Source organism: Thalia democratica, chromosome 1, assembly GCF_965202585.1.
Source record: "Thalia democratica chromosome 1, ktThaDemo2.hap1.1, whole genome shotgun sequence".
Taxonomy (NCBI): Eukaryota; Metazoa; Chordata; class Thaliacea; order Salpida; family Salpidae; genus Thalia; species Thalia democratica.
This window is the reverse complement of record NC_139165.1, coordinates 101,515,976-101,524,936: the sequence shown is the minus strand read 5'-3', so window position 1 is coordinate 101,524,936 and position 8,961 is coordinate 101,515,976.

Sequence of the window (8,961 nt, the reverse complement as noted above, 5' to 3'; positions counted from 1 at the left end):
TTTAAAATCAAAGATTTTCAGATTTAGCAATTTTATAGTGACACAGTAAACAAAAATTTTAATAATTGCTGTAATAAGCAAATTTTAAGTTTTAGTTTAGTTAAAAGTAATTTTGCACTTAAATAAAATTGTTTGTTTTTTAAATATTGTTACAATTTTAAATTATTTTCAAACCGACAAGACTTAAGAATTTATTAATAAACATTGGTTTGCTTTTATGACCTAATTTTTTTCATTTTAATTAACTTTTATTTCAAAGACTTATTATTTAGTTCTTAAATAAGAATACAAGCAATCTATAATAATTTTTCTCACTGTCACAGTGTACACTTTTTATAGTTTTTAATGTTTTAGGCAATTATTTAAGTTCTTGTCTAGGCTAAGTCTTATTCTCTTACATTATTACAGTTTTAGCAGTTTAAATCAAAAAGTAACTATAAGTAATTTTTTTAATGAATATCTAAAAAAATTTATCTTCCTATATTTTTTTTTAACAAATTTAGACGACCAATTATAAACTAAATTTCTTATATTTAGCTTATGCTTGAAAAAAAGTATTTAAATTATTTCAAAGAAGAAAATTTTTTTATTGTTTGTTTCAGTCTACTGAATGATCTAAAATTTAAGTTAGCTTTAATTCGGCTAAATATTTTCTTTTGTTTTTAGTTAACTTCTATTTACATTAAAATTTTAGATATACAGTTGTTCTAAATATTTAGTTAGTAATCTAAAAACATATTTCTAATATTTGTAACTTCAAAAAAGTTGTTACATTTTCTAAGTCTATGCTATCTCAAGAAAACTGGTAAACAATCTTATCAAGTACAACGGTACTTTTGGGTAGTGTTTACAAAATGTTTTGTGAAAAAAACATTAAGTATGTCTATTAGATTTTTGATTCAAAATTAATTAAAACTTGACATATTAAAATTAAATTTAAACTGGCACAACTTATAATAAAAGCATTTGAGAACAGAAAATAATTTTTATCAGAGTTTTAACAAGTAAAAACAAATGGTTCTTAAAACTTTATTACTTTGTTTTTAATTATAGTTCATAGAATATATGTCTTAGTTTTAAGAAAACAAGTAGAGAGATTTCAACTACTATTTTACAAACTAATTTTCAGTCAAAGACATCGTCAGTGCATAAATAAATTTTATTCAAACAGAACTAGATTTTAACTTGAATAAAATTTGTTTAAGCACTGACGAGGTCTTTAACCAAAACTCAAATTTTTAAAATAAATGCTTAAAAGAATAAAATAATAGTTCATATATCTTCGTATTAACAAAGTTATATTTTTACGTTAAGATCATTTGAATTATAACAAGTTTTAAACACTTATAGTTTTTATTTTAGCACTGTTATAGAACTTAGTGTGAAATTTAATGTTTTAAGTTAATTTTTTTATTTTATTAAATATGCAGTTTTTTAGAACTGCAAATTGTTTTTAAAAAAGAGAATATCCTTTCTCACTATTTTATTACAAAACAAATTTTTATCAATATAGAACTAAGGTATCATTTTTTTGAAATAATAATTGTCTAGGGTCAGATTCTCTAAGCTGAATAATGTTTTCATTTATTCATATAATCTTATTTTATTGATGTAAAATAATTTACATAACAAGAGAGTAAGCATTTTTTTAAGTTCTTTATACTATTAACTCGGATATAATCAAAGCTTAAGAATAAACTAAGTCAGCTATCAGATTAAATTAAATAGCAAAAAAGAAACCCTAATGAGCAGTTTTCTTTTGCGGTAAATACTGTGACATAACAGTTTAAACTTGACAATTATCTTAGTAAATAAATGGAAATGCAACAGATATAAAAATAATGTACATAAGAAAAAATTTAAAAACTTCATGTCGGCCTATATACTAAAATAAAGATAGTAAATAAATTTCTAACAAAAATAAATGTAGTTTAAATAAGTTAAGTATATTAAAAAAAAAATAATTTAAATTATGTGGTAAATATGAATATAATTAAAGAAAAGTTAAGGATTTTTTACTTTTTTTACTCAGGAATAGATTTAAAATAATTTAATCATTTATATTTTTAAAAACTTTTGATCTGTATATTCATCTAATAAACATCTGAATCCAGTTTACACATTTGAGTAGTTTTCAAACTTGAATAAATATTCTTTATTTTAATATATAAAGTAAACTGTTATATCCTAAAACTCTTTATTTATTGCATTAAGTTAATTTGGGACGAAATTTTTAAACATTACTAGTAGTTACCAATGATCTTTGTTATAATGCTTTTGAAAACAAAAGTTCTAAAAAGATAAGAGGAGTCTGAAAGAAGAATCTAAAATAGGGATGAGCAACGTACAGATCACGGGCTAGATCTGGCCAGCAGAGTTAAAAATAACGGCCTCCTCATATTTAAAAAAAATCAATGGACCCCTGGATTAAAATGAACTGTTCGCGAGTAAAGTGACCGGCCCGCCGAGGTCAGTTTTACAATACTATATAATTCTTTGTATCATATTTTTACAAAACATAACTTACATATATTAAAAGAAGTTTAAAAAAAAGTTGTTTTATATATGTGTAATTATAGAAACATCGTTTTGTAGTAAGATTTTGTTTTGTTCAATCTCAGTTTGATTTCCTTTAGTCAAATTTTCCAAATCAAAGTTTCTATTCAAGTCTTATATTTTACGTATCTACCTTTGACAAACTACCATGTTATGACATTCGTAAACAACGGAAAAGTCAAAAATGAAAGAATATATAGGAAGTTTTTTGTTTAAAAAAAAAAAAAGGTTACCTTATAGATTTTTGAATGAGTATTTAACAACTAATTTCCGTCAAACTACTCAACTTTATCTTTTAATAAAGATTAAGCAAAGTTTAACACGCATTTAAAAATTGAAACTGCATATTTGGATTATTTTTTTCAATGAAATGAAAGTGTAAAGGTTTTACTAAGTTTTCCAATAAAGGTTGTCTCTCAGATTTTGTTTTCATGTTGATGAAAATAACTGTGTAGTAAATGTTTTAAGTTCCAACTATTTTCTAGCCAGTTCATTAAGAATAACTTGACGCATTTTGCAACACTTGTGACTACAGACCAATCAGTAATGTCAACTAAAAAGTACAATTGTATCATAGTTTAACCTTGCAATGAGTTTCGTGTGACAATGAACTTCCTTCAGTTTGACAAAACCCTTAGAAAAAGATCAAAGTTAGAAGAATAAAAAGAACTTATTCAAACTTAACTAAGTTTGCCTAAAGTAATTTTTAGTAACAAAACTATTTTATTTGAAAATTTAGTACTAGTTCTGCCTAGCCTTATAAAAAACAAAGTAATCTGAGTACTTTACAAACATTAACTTAAACTGTCATGCTTGATAAAGTGTTTTCTATTAATGGTTTCGAAATAATAATCTACCAGACCTATAAAACTAGTACCTGGTCAGATCCAAAATTTTAAAGAAAGGATTTGCCTGAAAAGATTATTTTCTAATTAATATCCTGTGACATCCGGATCTATACGGGATTATCCTGCCGAGTCCGTATAACCGAAGATTAATAAATCGAAATGCTCCAGCCCGCCAAGGACTAACTTTTTTCGGATCTGGCCCGCAGATTAAAATCGTTCTCCATCCTAGTCTAAAAAATCGTTTAGAGTAATAGCTAGGTTTTCATTTAACTGTGTAAAATTCAGACAAGTTTACAGCAAATAGAAATTTGTTTATCGACAGTTAACATTATAATGTGTTAACATTGTTATACTTGAATATAGTTTAATAAAAATACTAAGTACTTTCAATTAGTTTATTTTTAGTGGTTTTTAATACTTATAAAATTCAAATCTTCTTGTTTTTTAGTTGCATTTATTTTATTCTAAGTTATATAATTAAAATAAAAATTTGATAATTAAAAAAAACTTATAGTTAAATTATAAAAATTAAAGTTCAAATTTTTCACTTTTATATATTTTTACTTATACGTCAATAATGAAGTGTCATTTTATTTGCTCACGTAGAGCAGCGATAAGCTACTTGCTTGTTCAAAATTTGTTTTAATTGTATACAAAGAGCTTTTTCGCAATAGCAAAAAGTCCACCTTCCCATAATTCTTGTTTTTTAGCCTAACCTAAATGTCTATTAATATTTTTTTTTTGAGCAAAGTATGCTTACATGTTTTTATGTTACTTGGCTAAAATGTCCTGCTGTCTATACAGCGGTTTCGACTATCATTTATATTTAACTATTTACGGTCCATAAACACAAGTACTCAACAACAAATATAAACTATTTTGTAGAGCAGAATTTCCCAAAATCATTTACTAAATCGCCCCCTGTCAGAAATTTGAAAAATAGTCACCCCCACGATTTTACAAAGTAGTTTTTCTCTTGAGTACAAACTTTTGAGCCAAAAAAGTTGTGTTTGAAATGTAATTTAGTCTAGTATTTCTAATGCACACATTTTTGTGGCTGTTTTGAAAGTAGTTTACAGGGCTTGAGAAAATAAGTTGCAATTGTTTTCTTATAAGCCCAGTAAAGTGTATTTAAATACTTTATTATTAAAAAGCCTTGTGTAATCTGTAATCAATCCTATTTAAATATGAATTGTTTTAAAACTAATGAAACTTTTAGGGTAGTAAGGGACAACTTTTGTAATCAGCAATTCATATTTACTAAAACATATTTTCTAGTTTCAACTTGTTAAAAAAAATTAATTGTGGGCTGCATAATTTAATAAAATAATATATAAGAAAATTAAAAAACACGAGCAAAATTGTAATGAAATGATTTAGTATTATTGTGATCTAGGAAATACTATTGTGAACAGAAAACCAAATTGAAAGTGTATTTTAAAACCTTAAGTATCAAAAAACTAAATTTTGTTTATTTTGCACAAGTAGTTTTCAATTTATTTAGCGGGTCGAGATTTGACTGGATCTTAACCGTACGTTACCGATCTAAAATCTTAACTGAAACCTGAAATTTTAATATTCTCTCATTTAAGGAATTTTGGACATTTAAAAGTTAATACTAAGTAACTTAATTAAGCCGTTAGTTATTAGCCTATAATAATTTACTAGAAATAGTGAAAAACTAAAAGCTAGTATTGAACTATTAAAATTATCTACACATTCTGATTGCTAATATATTATAAATTAAAGCAAAATAAAAAACAGTTGTATTAATAGTTTAAAATTCCTTAATGTATAGATTTTTCAACAATAATAAATCAAGTTAGAAGCTACAATTCAGTTTAATATTTTTTAAATTAATAGGTATAGAGACATAAAATTTATACTCTTTTTAAACCAAAAAAATAAAAATAAAAACTTTAATAATAATCAAGATTTTTTGTTTATACAGAGTAAACAAGTAATAACAAAAGTATGTCAAATAAAAACAAAAACTAGTAAGGGGGCGAAAAGGGGGCGATTTAAAAATTTTTTGCAGACATTTAGTTTTCAGTTTTTAGCTTGCTTCTTTACTTATTTTAGCCTGCTATCAAATACTTGACCCTGAGGTAAAACTTAAACAAAATAAGTCCATTTCGTTTACGTGAAATTTCTAGAAAAATCAAAAAGTTTAGGACTCCTCTTTTCAAGTAGTTTATATATTTTAGTTCATATCTTTTCTCATTTAACAATTACATAGGTCATAGACGAGTGGAAATCCTCTCACCATTTCATAATCTGACATATATGCCATTTATGATCATAACTGCTTTGTAAAAATCTATGTTATTGATCATAAACTATCACCCTATGGTATTTCCAATTGTTTCTTGAAAAGTCACTTATTTATACAAAAAAAAACTATATTAAAGTCAATTTCGCAATAGAATAAAAAAGTTGTAATAAATTAAGATAATTTTTGTAAGTTTTGTTTTTGAGCTTGCACTACTAAATTTAAAAAAAGTAGCTTTTGATTATCATGTATTCACATGTTTCTTATTTATGTTTGATAATTTTTAAAGAAGTGAGATGGTTATAAAAAGGAAACATTAAGTTGCATTTGAAAAGTTAATTTTTTTTTTCTAAAAATATTTTATACTTTATAATTATTTTATTTATGTGACTTACACTAACAGTTTTTTTGTTTATTCATGCCATATTATTTATTGAAATTATTTTAAACCTTTATTTTTATTTTTAAATTTACTCTGTAGTAAGTTATATGTAGACCTGTTCTATAACATGCATATAATGGCTGCATACTGAAAGTGGGGATTTTGTTTTACAAATTGGTGTTTGAATTAGGAATTACATATTTTACTACTGAGACAAAAGTTTGTTGCATATAAAGATTTTAGAACTTATAATTGTAAATAATCTAGAAATTTTGAAATAATGCATTGAACAAGAGTTTAAAAAGTTTTTATATTAATTTTAATATTTTTTTATCCGTTTAGTCTCATCATTTTAATACACAAAAAATGTTGAGGTCCTTATCACCAATCATATATATATATTTCACAATAAAAATTAATTAACTGTAAGATCATCATTCTGATGGCAAGAGATAAACAAAGCTATTAAATTTAATTTAAGTGTTATTTAGCTACTTTTGATACCTTAGTTATAATGTTAAATATAATAAAAATATGCCTTATTCAACTTATCATAGAACTATACTATATCTGCTGTTTCTATTTCTAAAGTAAAAACAATGTTGTAGACCAGGGTTTCCCATTGTGAGCCATAACATATGTCCATGTGGTCATGAGCAGCAAAATGATCAAAAGGCGGGCCATGAGCAGTAAAGGAGCAACAGTGGGTAATAAAGTCATAGTTTGAAACGTACACTAAATATTCTGGAGTTGCAGATGAATAGCGAAAAAGGTCTTAGTGTTTTTATAGGAATTTTTGAAACTCAGACTAAATATTCGGAGTTGCTGATGAAGATCAAAAAAAAGGTCTTATGTGTATTAAATAGTGTTTTTGAGTTAACTTGTTAAAGAGCGCCATAGCTTTTTAATTCCTTTAAAAAGGCTATTTTGACTTAATTTATACTTTAAGTGTGTAGAAACTTGAATTTCTTTTTAATAATTTATCTTTAAAGAGTAAAACATTACAAGAAACTATCAGAAACAGAAAACTATAAATCTATTGTTTATTTAAATCAAACAAACTTATCTTTAAGAGTCAAGTACAGCTAATCACATTAATCTATAAAGTAAAAACAATAAAAAATATAAGTTATTTTGATTAGAAAAAAATATGTCTTTATGCTAACTTGACATTTAAAAATACAACTTCATATCCAACTTTTACAGATATTTTGAAAAATTGTATCTCAATTATTTCAAGTGTTTAGAGGTTTTAACAAAAAGTTTTTAACTATTTGTATTAACATCCTGTATAAATTTTTTAGTTTACTGGAATTAAAAAATAGGTTTGCCACACATTCAAGGTATTCAAGGATTTTAAAAATAATTAAAATTGCTAGAAAATATTAGGGTGGCTCAAGATTTCTAATATGTTTTGTCTTTATTTTTAGTTCTTTATGAGTCTGGATAATTTTGAACTTCAATATAAATTTTAGGACAATTTTAAGATTTTTTTTATTTTCTGAACATAATTGTTAAGATCTAGTACAGGGTGTCTAAAAGTTTTTTTAAAAGGCCTTCTTAAAAGAAATTAGAAAAAAAATATTGTCTCCTACAACAAATTTACAAAAATAATTAATTATATCAACCTAAGACTTTTTTTTTTCTTCAAGTGTAAACTACAAATTATGACCTCATGACCCTCTGTGGCTCTTTTATTGCTCATGGCCCGCCCTTTAGCCGTTTTTCTTCTCATGGCCCTCTGAATATCTATCATGACCCCTAAGAGGGCAACTTAAGAAACCCTGATCTAGAATAATAATTAGTTTTTCCAATTTCAGTATTTTCTTATTTTGTACAATCAAATTTACTCTTGGATATGGTTTTATTGATTCTGATATTCATTTTTAAAATAGTTTTTAGGGCTAGTTTTCTATTATTTTAGAAAAATAACATTGTACTTTTTGTTTTAAACCTGAAACTGATATTTACAGGGTTGTCACTTTACCACTAAACCTTGAATTACCTAAAAATTGACAATTAAGGCAAAAAAAAACCTGGAGAATCTGAAATTTGAGAAATTTTGATAAAAGCTAGAAATACCTAAAATTTTCACAATTTTTATAAGTTCACTAGTAAAATTTCGATTTGACTCATAAATTATATGAAATATACGAAAATCACTTTGTCATTAGCAGTAAGATTTTTATTAGAAAACAGATTTGACGTAGCTTTTCAGTATCTTTTCAATTTTTTTAGTATTTAAAGATTTCAACAAAAATTATTAACTATTTGTATTAACATCCTGTATCAATTATTTAATTTTTTTGGAATTTAAAAATAGGGTTGCCACACAACTCAAGGTATTCAAGGAAACTTTGAATAGTTGAATTACTAAAAAATCTCAGTGTGGCTACAGATAAATGTTATGACTTTTTTAAAAACTCTATATGAGTCTGGATAGTGATGAATTTTTTTATAAATTTTAGGACAATTTTATGATTTTTTAAATCTCTGAACATAATTGTTAATATCTAAAACATGGTTTCAAAAATCTTTTTCAAAAGCCCTCCTTAAAGAAATTATAAAAAAAAATATTGTCTCCTACAACAAAATTACTAAAAAAAATACAACTATATCGACCTTAAACTTTTTTATTTGCTCTTCCAGTGTTAATTACAAATTATGATCTCATGGCCCTCTGTGGCTCTTTTGTTGCTCATGGCCCGCATTTTACTTCTCATGGCCCTCTGAAAACCTATCATGACCCCTAAGAGCAACTTGGTCCACTTTTGGAAACCTTAATCTAGAATAATAATTAGTTTTTCTAGTTTCAGTAATTTGTTATTTTGTTTAATCAATTTTACTCTAGGAAATGTTTTTGTTGATTCTGATATTTATTTTAAAAATAATCCTTTGGGCTA